Here is a 13,817-nt window from a genome sequence, read left to right as displayed (position 1 = left end):
GTCCCAACATACCCAGGTTTTGACCCCCGTTAATGATCTCACTGATTGAAATATCAAAGACAGCCCAATCCAACACCTAGTGCAGTATCATAATTGAGTCTAGGGGTCAGGTGTAACTTTCTAGTTTTGCCCATCAATCTCCAAGGTTCAGGGCAATACTAGAAATCTGGTCTGGTTCAAAGATTCATGTAATCCTATACTGCATGTGCTTTGGGTCTCACCCTGGCAGCTAAGACAGGCCACCCCAACACTTGGCAACACACTAGTGTCAGCCTTGGCAGGATAAATCTCCCTAGACTTATCCAATGGCTGTGAACATTCTAAACTAGCACAAGTCTCATTAAGTGTCCAGTTTAAGCGAGAGTCCCATGCTTTCCATGGTTAAACTTAATAGATTCATATATGGACTTAAGCAAGCTTTTAGGAGTTGGAACATCCGTTTTGACTCTGCAGTCAAGTCGTTTGACTTTGAGTAGAATCTGGATGAGCCCTGTGTTTACAGGAAATCCAGTGGGGATAAGGTCACCTTCTTGGTGTTGTATGTGGATGACATCCTACTCATTGGAAATGATGTAGGAATGTTGACTTCGGTCAAAGTGTGGCTTTCGCAGCAATTCTCCATGAAAGATCTTAGAGAAGCCTTCTATATACTAAGTCTTCGACTCTATAGAGATAGATCGAAGCAGATAATAGGATTATCCCAAGCTGCTTATATTGACACAATTGTCAAAAGGTACAGCATGGAGAACTCCAAGAAAGGAAACGTTCCTTTCAGGCACGGAGTCACTCTCTCCAAGAAGATGTCTCCCAAGAATTTTGAGGAGATTGAGGGCATGAAAGACGTTCCCAATGCCTCAGCCGTAGGGAGCATCATGTATGCCATGTTGTGCACTCGCCCTGACATCGCTTAGGCAGTGAGTTTGGTAAGCAAGTTCTAGGCCAATCTAGGGTAGGAGCATTGGATTGCTATGAAGAACATACTCAAATACCTTCGAAGGAAAAAAGAGTTTTATCTAGTATTCGATGGTAGTTCACTATAAATTCTAGGGTATACTAATGCCGATTTCCAATTGGATCCAAATGATAGAAAGTCTACATCTGGGTATGTTTTCACGATTGGATTGTGTGTTGTTTGCTAGAAAAGCAGCAAATAGGGGTCCACGGTAGACTCCACGACCAAAGCCGAATACATTGCCGCAAGTGAAGCTTCCAAGGAAGCCGTGTGGATGAAAAAGTTCATTCACAAATTAGGAGAGGTTCTGTCCAGCACATCACCCATCCCGTTATTTTGTGACAACAATGGAGCAATTGCCCAAGCTAAGGAGTCTGACGGGTTTGTCGAAGCCCTCAAAATTAGTACTAGTCCCACAATAAAATATTTGCAATAAAAGTGGTTCTAGGTCGAATCCCACAGGGAGCAAATCAGTAATCTCTTAGCCGAATGGATAAAGTAATTGTGTGGGAATATTAAATAACTAAAATTAAAAGAATAACAAATTAAACAAACAAGAGAAAATCAGTCTTACCGAATTCTGGTTCAAGGGTTCGGGTTGAATCGATTGGCCATCGATCCTAGGTACAATTCAGCATTCTTGCAATTCAAGCATTTAACCTTAGATTTATTAGGATAGCCATAATAAACCTTGTATTTTTCTAATTTAGTTGACCAAACCTAGCATTCGATCAACACTTATCACCACTCAACTGGGTACGATAGCGTTTCATGTTAAACAATGATAGCATTAAGATTTGTGAAAACAGTTAAACCAAAATAACAATAATTGAGATAGCTGCAATTATTGAATTTTGTTCCATCAATTCTTTTAGGTTGAACCATGTTAAAACATTGGTCAAAGGATGTCACGAACAATTGACCCAAAAAGATATCAACCTAATTGCTACTTGTACCATTATTCGTGACAATTACGGATCACCGAAATCATGGATAGTAGTAGGAAAATCAACATTAATTCAGTTTGTCAGACTAATTAACATTAATATCCAATAAAAAATATGCACAAGAACCAATGAATACTTGAATTAAAAAGAAAGAAAATAAAGTAACTACAGAACCTCACAATGACACAATCGAACCTCCCCCCTTTGAACCAGAAAAAGAAGCTTAGTTGCTCATGATCTGTGCAATCTCCATGCTTTGCTTCTCCATGGCCGAACTGATCTTCTTGAGTTGCTTGATGCTTGATTGCTGGATGATTGAGTGATTGCTAGAGCTGGTTCGCCCCCCTCTTTATATAGCCAAAGGAGATGGCTGTTTTCCAACTCCTTCTAGGAGATCATCTTATCTTTAGGGTGTTTTGATCTTATCTTGAACTAATCCTATCCTATCTCTTATCTAATGCTCTAATCTCAATCTTCTTATCTCTCTAGGATTACATTCAAGACTTTAGATCTGATAAAACTCTCTCCTTGGAGATTACATTCGAAATTCGGACTCTTAACTCTTGAATTCGAGTTGGGCTGCTTCAAGGTACTTCTGCGAGTTGGGCTTAAGTTGTGAAATGGGCTTGGCTGCGAACTTACTCCGACTTTGGGCTCGTTTTCGTACTCGATGCGGGCCGAATCTATCAAAACCCAAAACATAAAAGTTGTGGGCCTTCCTTTCATCTTTCTAATGCTTCTTGAATTGTCCGATTCGGTGTCCGGAATTGAGAGTTAGGCCCAGATTACTGACTGTCGCCGAAACTATGCAAAATCACCCGATTTGCCCTGTTTTCTTCCAATTGCCTTCTTTATTGCCCTGAATCGAAATACAATAGTAATGAGTCCATTTAAGTGCTAAATAAATGTAAAAGAGTGAATATTAGGGGATAAAATTAGGGTTCATTTTGGTCTCATCAGAGTCTCAAGCCCACTCGAAGTCGAAGCACATCTAGAGGAAGTACCATGTACTACGGGAGATTGTTGGTAGAGGGAACGTCCTGATTCAGAGGGTAGCATCAGCGGATAATGTGGCAGACCCATTGACTAAGCCACTCACACACAGTGTTTGAGAAACACGTGGAAAGCATGAGACTTTGGCTTAAACTAGACACTTAATGAAACTTGTGTTAGTTTAGAATGTTCGCAGTTGTTGGATAAGTCTGGGGAGATTTATCCTACCAAGGCTGACACTGGTGTGCTGCCAAGTGTTGGGGTGGCCTGCCTCAGCTGCCAGGGTGAGACCCAAAGCACATGCAGTGTAGGATTACTTGAATCTTTGAACCGGACCAGATTTCCAGTATTGCCCTGGATCTTGGATATTGATTGACAAAACTGGAAAGTTACACCTGACCCCTAGACTCGATTATGATACTGCACTAGGTGTCGGATTGGGCTGTCTTTGATATGCCAATCAATGAAATCCTTAGTGGGGGTAAAAACCTGGGTATGTTGGGACAGTCTGGGAATTCATCTGGGTGGGTGATCATAGTGATAGGATTAGCCCCTTTGTCGAACAAAGGTACTGATCGGGGATGCACTCTCTCTGATGGAAACCAAACTGCTGGTAGTTGATTTCAATCATTGGAATTTTGTTTTGCAAAAAATTATATAAAAGATATATAGATATATATGGTTTCAAAATGTTTGCAAATGGTTTTAATTCCCAGGATCCATATGAGTAGAGAGTGCAACACTGTTCCTTGCAGCCGAGGGACAGGTCCTCTCTTGTCGGGCAGTGTTTGATCATTATGGGCTGAGAGGTTAAGTGTAAGGCCATTTAGGTTTACACCTGATGGGCTAATCTTGCATCTACCCACAGTCCCTGGGTTTTTATAAGATGGCTTGGCCCAGGGAATACTTAGTGTAAGTGTTGGGCCCATAGAGTCCATGTGATGGGCTCAAGGGGTTCACTCGGCTCTCCAGTGAATTCGGCTAGGCCTTGTATCAAAGGCTGGGCCAAACCCATGTGGTTGATGTGTAGATCAATGCTTGGGTCCCATGCCATACAAAGAAGCCAAACTGGGCAGCAGTTTGGAAGCCTATTGAGCACTTAATACTTATTGGGCCTAAATTCCATTTTGAACTGGTTGATTTAATTACCCACTTAAAGGGGCTGATTTGAGATTCAAATAAAGATTTGAATCTGGTATTCTCCTATTAAGATCAGGAGTGGGTTGACCTTATCTGCAGATAGGAATAAGATAATTCCCTATCCAAATACAAATTTGGATTAGGACAACTCCTAATAGGGTTAAGAGGTTTCTTAATCATTAAGAAAGGGGAGAAACCTTAATGTTGAATTATTAGAATTCAATCCAAGGGTTTTAGCAGAATCTTCTCCTACAATCTGAGATTGGATCTTAGAAACCCTACAGAGAAGAAAAGCAAATATGCCAACTTCAGCTCTAGAGTTCTCCTTCAGCCACCGTTGCCATTCACTGCCTGGTTCGATCTCTCTGAGAGGGAAAGATCAAGAAGGTGTTCCTGATATCAGTCTTTATTGAAAGGCTGATAGTGTATGATGCTCTTCGCTTCCATCGAATTCTTATGAAGAATTTGTTTCATGGGACGAACATTTTTGGTTCTATTTCAGTATCACTGCTTTATCTTCAGTAGGAGCAGATCTTGGGAGTATTCTTTGGACATGAACACCGACGTTGGGAGATACCGATTCTCCGTATCAGGTATAACCCTTCCCTTTCTCTTTGGTTCAGATCTGGTTTGGTTTTGGTTCGATTAGATCCTTGAGTATTGTATTCTAAAATCAGGGAATATGATTCCCAATTGGAAGGGAGGAGAAAAATTTTTGAAATTCGCCCACCCTATTCCACTGCATTCTTGGCATCCATATGATGGATCTCTCCCTCTTTTCAGGTTGGACAAATTTTCAAAAATTTCTCTCTCTCCGGTCTGGGAATCACATTCCCTGTTTTAGAAAATTGCATTTCCAATGATCATTCTTGAATTCAAAACCGAACCAGATCTAAAACCATTAGGAAGTGAGGGATATACGTGATACGAAGTAGTAGTAACTCCCAAAGAAGGTATTAACGCCCAAGGAGAAAACAAAAACCCGCTTTCATTGAAAATAACACAATACGTGTTGAAGCAGGATCAATAGGATGGCTCTTTAGCAAGAACCAGGATTCTTTAGCAAGAATCAAATAGGAGATGGTGAGCATGAGTTCAGATTTCTTCTTCTACCAAGAAGCACAATGTCAAAAACAATTCTTGATCACTTCCACAAGTGGAGATCGAACTGGGTAGGGGCGGTAAGAACAGGGAAGAACTCTACAGATTGTTGTGTGCTAAAACTGAGGAATTCACCCCCTAATTATAGTCTTCTTTGGATCAGCCTCCTAATCTAATTAGGAGAGAGCTTCTTGATCCAAATATGATATTTGGATCTGGACTCTTAAATGGATAAGACTTATCTTATCCTTTCAACTAATCCTAATCATATTATAAATAAGATCTTGCCTTCTTTTAATTAACTAACTTAAGCCTAGTTCGAATTGGGATTTAGGCCCATTAAGCTTATGTGCTCACTTACTCCATAACCTGCTGCCCAGTTGGCTATCTTTGCATGGAGTGGGACCCAAACATTGATCTACACATCAGCCACATGGGTTCAGCCTAGCCTTTGTTACAAGGCCTGGCTGAATTCATTGTAAGAGACAATGAACCCCTGAGTTCATCACCATGGGCTCTTAATGGGCCCAACATTTACACTAAATGGTCATTGAGTCCAACCACCTTATGAAAATCCAAAGACTATGGGCAGATGCAAGATTAGCCCATCAGGTATTACCCTCAATGGTCTTACACTTAACCTTTCAGCCCAAAATGATCAAACACTATCCGACAAGAGAGGACCTCTCCCTCGGCTGCAAGGAACAGTGTTGCACTCTCTAGTCACATGGATCCCGGGAATAAAAGTCTTTTGCAAACATTTTGAAACCATTATATATATATATATATATTTGCAAAAACAAATCTCAACGTTTGAAATCAACTGCTAGTGCTTTAGGTTTCCATCAGAGAGAGTGCATTCCCCGATCATTCACTTTGTCCGACAAAGGGGCTGATCCTGTCACTATGATCACCCACTCAGATGAATTCTTAGATTGTCCCAACGTACCCAAGTTTTGACCCCCTCTAAGGATCTCACTGATTGGCATATCAAAAGTTGCCCAATCCAACACCTAGTGCAGTACCATAATCGAGTCTAGGGGTCAGGTGTAAGATTCCAGTTTTTCCCATCTATCTCCAAGGTCTAGTGCAATACTAGAATTTGGTCCAGTTCATGGTTTCAAGAAAATCCACACTGCATGTACCTCAGGTCTCACCCTCGCAGTCAAGACAAGTCATCCCAACCAACTTGGCGGCACATCAGTGTCAGCCTTGACAGGATAAATCTCCCCAGATCTATCCGTCGGGTGTGAAGATTCTAAACTAACGCGAGTCTCATAAGTGTCCAGTTTAATGGATTTCTTATTGTGTTTTAAATGCCATGTTGATCTTTGAAACCAAAATCAAAGCTATACAAACTGATTAGGGAGGAGAGCACCAGATTCTCTCTTATGTTTTGGATGCTCATGAGATCTCTCATCGTGTCATGTGACCCTCACACACATGAACAAAAATGCAAAATTGAGAAACATTATCATCACGTCATTGAACAACCCTATCATTACTCAATGAAGACTCTATTCTGTTATGTTTCTGGGGTGATGCAATGGAAACAACCATTTTTTCTTATTAATAGGTTACCAACTTCAACACTAGTGTTCTTGTTGCCATTTGAGAAATTGTTCAACAAACCACCAGAGTACTTTATATTGAGGGTTTTGGTTGCATTTGTTACCCTTATCTCAGTCCTTATGCGAGACATAAACTAGATAACCACTTTCTAAAATTCATTTTCTTGGGCTATTCTACAGGCCACAAAGGGTACAAATGTTTCACCCTCCTTTTGGTAGACACGTTCCCTTTGATAAAATTCATTCTATCAAGCTGCCACCATGCCCACTCTAGTTGTTCCACCATCAATATATATATATATATTTTTGTGGACTCTTGCTTTCCCTTAGATGTGTGCAAACTCCATAAGGCATTGTATAGGCTTAAACAAGCCCCTTGGGCATATTGAGCTCTCATCTTCTCTCCATTGGTTTTTTACCTTGTTTTTGATCCACTTTTGTTCACTCTCTCAACATGGTGGTGGTGATTGCATTCTCTCTTAATTTATGTTGTTGATCCTATTATAACGGGAGACAGTAAAGATTTTTCCTTCACTTATCTCTACTCTAAGTTCTAAATTTACTTTAAAAGATTTAGGGGATCTCCATTTTTTCCTTGGAATTGAGACTCATCAGACACCTCAGTTTCTCTTCCTTTCTCAACAAAGATATGTTAATGATCTTCTCACCAAATATAGGGTTGATGGCATCAAATCGGTTAGCTCTCCCATGGCCCTAATTCTGAATTTACTTTAAAAGATTTGGAGAATCTCCATTTTTTCCTTGGAATTGAGGCTCACCATACACCTTAATTTCTCTTCCTTTCTCAACAAAGATATGTTATTGATGTTATCACCAAATATAAGGTTGGTGGCATCAAACTAGTTAGCTCTCCCATGGCGAAAAATTGTAGGTTCTCCCATTTCTCTAGTGAAGCTCTTTCTGATCCCTCTGAATATAGAATTGTCATTGGCCCTCTATAACACATGACACTTTCATGACCAGATATATCCTTGCTATCAATAAAGCTTGCCTGCGTCTTAATGCGCCTACCTCTTTTGTTAAGCATGTTTTATGTTATCTCAAGCATACACTTCACTTTGGTTTATGGATCTTTTTGTCCTATGATTTCAACATCAATGCCTACTCTGATGTCGACTGGGCTAACTGTGTACGTGACTGAAGATCTACAAGGAGATGTGCTATTTTTCTTGGCACCAATTTAAGTTCTTGGAGTTCTAAGAAACAACCTATAGTTGCTCACTCTAGAAATGAAGCTGAGTTTTGAGCACTTGCTTATAGCTCCGTTGAACTTCTTTGGTTTGTTGCTCTACTCAGGGATCTTAGTGTACCTTCCTCACCACCTATCTTATGGTGTAACAAAACATCGGTGCTAATTATCATGCTATGTACCTTGTTTTACACACATGTACCAAATATGTGGAATATCACTTCCACTTTATTCATTATCTGGTACTTTAGAGGTGACTCATTCTTTGTCACATTACTACAGAAAACCAGATGATAGCTGATGTGCTCACCAAGCCACTTATTTCATAGCGGTTTTCATTTCTCTACTCCAAGTTCATTGTCCTTCCACGCCATCTTCACTTAAGGGGGCCTATTGGCATATTGTGTGCTGACATGTCCAATGATAGCTCACATTCAATGGATCAATCTCAACAGGCTTCTGCACCAAATATCACCCCTGATACAATCAACTAATGACAACCTTTATCATGTTGTAATTTTATATTAACTAGAACTCTTAGTTTAATTGTAAATAGAACTCTATAACTCAATCTATAAATACATTCGGTCATTGAGGTTGCTCACTTAAGTGTTTTTAAGCACCTCTGATTTTTCAATTTATATTTTGTTCTTAGTTCTAGTAAGCTCAAAAAAATGTTTAGTTTGCCTGGTTCTTGGAAGGATGCTTGCTCCCATTGGCTCTCAAACTTTATTGGAGAAGATCTCATCTCTAGTTAATATCTTAGTGTTTTCTTGGTTGTGTTTTGTTTCTTTTTTTAGAGTTCATTTCCTCTTTGTATTTTAAATTATTGCTTAATGAACTCTGTTGATTAACAAAAAAAAGTTCTTTCCTATAAAGGTCCCAAACCTCTTTGAACTTTGGTGCAGACCATTTAAATGTGCACTATACTTCTATCCACAATGTCCCCATTTAATTTTGTTCATCCCTTGCTTTGTCAATTTGAGATGTTAGCTTCGTACATAAAAACACATGAACTTTTCTTCCATACAAGAATGTGGTTTAACTCCAGGTTGCTTTGCTCTAGATAAACAATGTAGAAGAAAACATTGAAAAGCTAACCATGAATCAAACTATAGAACAATTCTTATGGCTACCTACCAAATAGCATATTCCCTCTTAAAAGAACTCATGTTAGGGAAGCACTGCTTTCATTTCCTTTGTTGTTAGTGAGATTGTTGTTAAATCAAGTGTTTATTTTGGATATTAAAGGTAGTTCTAGAAAAGTACAACCCAAGGTTTTAAAAACTGGCCCAAAAATGGAATCGCTTTGGCCACCAATTTTTGAGTTAGCAAGTCAATCATCTAGATCAAATGGTTCAAATGTTTTAACAATTAAAAACTTAAAATCAAGCATATCTCATTCTATTCATTGGATTAGAATATTAGGGTAAGATGGATATAAATGTTAAGAAGGGGGTTGAGAATGAGTGAGAAGAGGGCTTTGTCAACTGAGAAAACATAGAAAAGAAAGAAGGTTGAGAGAGAAAGAGAAAAGAAGAACAAGAACAAGAAGGTGACCTATAGTGGTGATGGCAATGGTGACAATGATAGTAGATCAGATCTCTCTCTTTCTCTCTCTCTCTCTCTCATAGATCTCAAACCTCTGAATGAATGAATTTGAGATCTCTCTCATAGATATCACAAATCTCAAATCTCTCAGATATTTCTCTGTCTCTCTCACACACACATATATCTTGGTTTGGATCTCTCTCTCTCTCTCATTCTCTTTTCATTCTACTTTTTCCCTGTTTTATTTTTTGAAAATTTTAAATAAGATATGTTAATCGCGAATAGTTGTCCGAGTCGAAAGGTTCAACGGTTAGACTGTCCAGGTCAATGGTTTTTGGTAAAACAATAGTTCGATATTAAAATGGAACTAGTACTTGGCTAGTTTATAGGCCGAACGGTCTAACCATTTGGGCCAACAACGATTTTAAAATCATGGTACAACCTCATGAACAATTCTACACTTCTTCAGCTTTTACGTGTAAAAGGAAATTATTGTTCAGAATAAAATTATTAGGGTTTGTTTGGTTTAAGAGAATAGAGGTCTATAATCGGAATCAAAATGGTTCCAACTATTTGATTGGATGGAATCGAAATCTCATTCTCATTCCTAGTTGAATGGCATTCACCCATTTAAGGGAATGGCCATTCCCTCCCCCTCCTCTAGAAATGTGATTCCGATTCCAATTCCAATCTGAATCAAATAGGTGAGGGAATAAACCATTCCAATTCTGATTATGAGCATTCCATCATGTTTTTATGGATGGTTCATTTGTTAGAATCATGAAGATAAGTTATTTCTTAGCTATTGTTGTCAATATTGATGTCCCAAGATCTCTAGGATTCCTCTTCAATGGAGGATGACCATTGATGTAACCGTTTCTAGTCACGTACCAATTTTTTTTGTGATGTATCAATTTTTGGCTAAGTACTTCGTCATTTGACCTACTTCCAAGTGGCCTGTGACTTAGAGGATGATGGAGTTCCCTGGTGGCGAAACGCCTGGTGGTGAGCTACTTGGTGGTGAACTCCCTGGTGGTGAGATACTTGGTGACGAGCTCCTTGGTGGTGAGCTACCTGGTGACGAGCTCCCTAATCGTGAGCTACTTGGTGACGAGCTCCTTGGTGGTGAGTTACTTGGTGACGAGCTCCCTGGTGGTGAGCTACCTGGAGATGAGCTCCCTGGTGGTGAGCTACTTGGTGGCGAGGTGCTTCTACTCGAGGCAGGTCTTCGTGGCCTACTAGGAAGTGAGATCTTCATAAGATGTTGGGCTGCCTGTGGTGAACTGCCTGTAAGTGGCTAGCTGCCTATGGCAAGTTGCCTGTAAGTGGTGAGATACCTGTGGCAAGCTGCCTATGCCGAGCTGCCTGTGGCGAGCTGCCTATAAGTGGCGAGTTACCTATGATGAGCTACCTATGACGAGCTGCCTGTGGCGAGCTGCCTATGCCGAGCTGCCTATAAGTGGCGAGCTGCCTATGGTGAGCTCAAGCTGTCTAGTTGTCAAGAGGCTGCACTTAGTTGGCATGAGGTGTCAGGTGTCATAATTTCACTAGAGGGCCAAATCCGCCCTCATCATTTGCCCCCCACTACCGAGCTGAGAGTAACTTGGCAAAGGGAATAAATTTCTCCTTTTGGCCTGTAAGTCGACGAACTAGTAAGTGCTGATCCAATTTCTTAGGCTCTGGAGTTGCCTATAAGGTGAGGAGGCCTCCACCTTTTCGATATTGTAGCCCTTAGGCAATGGGGGCAACTTACAGTCCACCTTTGCTGATTTTCCCATGTTGAAGAAGCGACTGGGTTTTAAGCAGTAATGTGGCCCGTAGGCTTTTGGAGCGACTCGTAGTCCACTCTTCTTGACTTTACCCATGCCAAAGAGGTGACTGTGTCTTAAGCAGTTGTGTTGCCCATGCCATAGAGGCGACTGGGTTTTTCAACAATAATGTGTGGCCCATAGGCTTTGGAAGCGACTCGTAGTCCACTCTTCTTGACTTTGCCCATGCCGAAGAGGCGACTGGGACTTATGTGGTGCCGAGGTCTCTGCCTGTAAGGTGCCGAGCTGACCAGGTGCCTAGCTGCCTGTGCAGTGTCGGGCTGACCGGGTACCGAGCTACCTGTGAGGTGCCAGGCTGACCAGGTGCCGAGCTGACCAGGTACCAAGTTGCCTATGCAATGTTGGGTTGAGCTACCTATGAGGTGTCGAGTTGAACAGGTGCCGAGTTGTTTGTGTTGCATTAGCCTCATAATGTCAGTCACCCACTCCTACAAGAAGCTACTAGGAGCTCGACCTTCGGGGGCAGCACTACTAACTTTAGGTCACTAGCTCACGTGGGAGCCTTGGAAGGCTCGAACGGCAAGGGAGCCCATGTAGTCTGTTGGCCGCCAACTCCCGCGAAAGCCGCGAAGAGCTCATCTTTGTAGGGGGGACCTCACGAAGAGGACTGATGAGATTTTATTTGAATTGAAAGTAAAGTTGGTAGAGCTGCTTAGTCTGTTAGCTCCCTACATAGTTTTGAGTTCATAAAAAATGGAAACTATAAAGTGAGAACTTCAGTTTCTAAAAAGTGAGGACTTAGCTTTCTAGGAGAATAGGACTTAGCTTTCTATAGGATGAGAACTTAGCTTTTTGTAGAACTTCCCATAGACAGCGCCAATTGATGTAACCGTTTCTGGTCACTACCAATTTTTTTTCATGATGTATCAATTTTTTGCTAAGTACTTCGTCATTTGACCTACTCCCAGGTGGCCTGTGACTTAGAGGATGATGGAGCTCCCTGGTGGCGAACTGCCTAGTGGTGAGCTACTTGGTGATGAGCTCCCTAGTGGTGAGCTACTTGGTGATGAGCTCCCTGGTGGTGAGTTACCTGGTGACGATCTCTCTAGTGGTGAGCTACTTGGTGACGAGCTCCCGAGTAGTGAGTTACTTGGTGATAGCTCCCTGGTGGTGAGCTACCTGGTGACGAGCCTCTAGTGGTGAGCTACTTGGTGACGAGCTCCCGAGTAGTGAGTTACTTGGTGATAGCTCCCTGGTGGTGAGCTACCTGGTGACGAGCTCCCTGGTGGTGAGCTACTTGGTGGTGAATTCCCTAGTGGTGAGCTACTTGGTCACGAGCTCCCTGGTGGAAAGCTACTTGGTGACGAGCTCCCTAGTGGTGAGCTACTTGGTGATGAGCTCCCTGGTGGTGAGCTACTTTGATGAGCTACTAGGTGTGCTGCCTTGATGGTGAGCCTCCTAGTGTAGTGCAACCCGACTACCCTCTGCATGAGATGATTTGCTCCTCTTTGTAGACGGCGGGAGATGAGGAACTTGCGAGAACTGAATCAGAGGATCTGGGGGTATTTACTGGGCGAGGCCACTCCGATGGCTAAGTTAGCACTCTGATAGTAGAGAGCTTGAAGATGGCATTAGAGAAATGAGAGTGCTAGAGAACAGGGGTTACCTCCAATTTTCGTCCCCCTTCCCCTCTGAGGGGTCAGAGCTCTTATATAGCGGTGTCCTAACAGATCTGGCATAACCACCTCTGATTCTCTACCGTAGCCGTTACTTGCCAGGGCTGAGCTGGTGGGCACAAGTAACCGTTGCAGGGTACGGCCCTATCAAACATGAGGCATTGTCAGAGTTGGCAGGCATGACGCTGCCTTGCCAGAGACGGTGCAATCTCCAGATCTGGCAGGTACAGTTGTTAGGTAGGAAATCTTCCTGCAATACGCCGAGCTACTCTACAATGAGCTACCTTGCATCGAGCTGCCTATGCCGAGCTACCTGTGGTGAGCTACCTGTGGCGAGCTACCTGTAAGTGGTGAGCTACCTGTGGCGAGATGCTTATGCCGAGCTGCCTATGGCAAGCTGCCTATGCCAAGTTGCCTGTGGCGAGCTGCCTATGCCGAGCTGCTTGTAAGTAGTGAGCTGCCTATAAGTGGCGAGCTCGAGCTGTCTAGTTGTCAAGAGGCTGCACTTAATTGGCATGAGGTGCCAGGTGTCATAATTTCACTAGAGGGCCAAATCTGCCCTCATCAACCATCAAAGTTTTCATACTCAATGAATGATTAAGGGGGCGTTCTATAACCTGAATTGTTTTTCTTGTTTGCCAATTCAACAAACAAATCAAAATCATCTGGTTTAGAAACAGATTATTTCTCGAAACAATAACGCAAAAATTATGTTCTAGGTTGTGTATGTGATTTTTGTTTTCAAAACTGAAACAAGAAAAAAATGTTCTTGAATTTCTGGTTTCAATAACATGATTCATCTAGTTATTTACCATCATGTTCCATAAATCAAATAATTATACACTACAAGATTTGTTTTTCTTTTAAAATTTATTATTTTGATGGTTAAAAACATGGATGTATTGCT

Source organism: Nelumbo lutea, chromosome 1 (genome assembly GCF_056320005.1).
Source record: "Nelumbo lutea isolate HS-2025 chromosome 1, American lotus-T2T, whole genome shotgun sequence".
Taxonomy (NCBI): Eukaryota; Viridiplantae; Streptophyta; class Magnoliopsida; order Proteales; family Nelumbonaceae; genus Nelumbo; species Nelumbo lutea.
Note: the sequence above shows the minus strand (reverse complement) of the source record.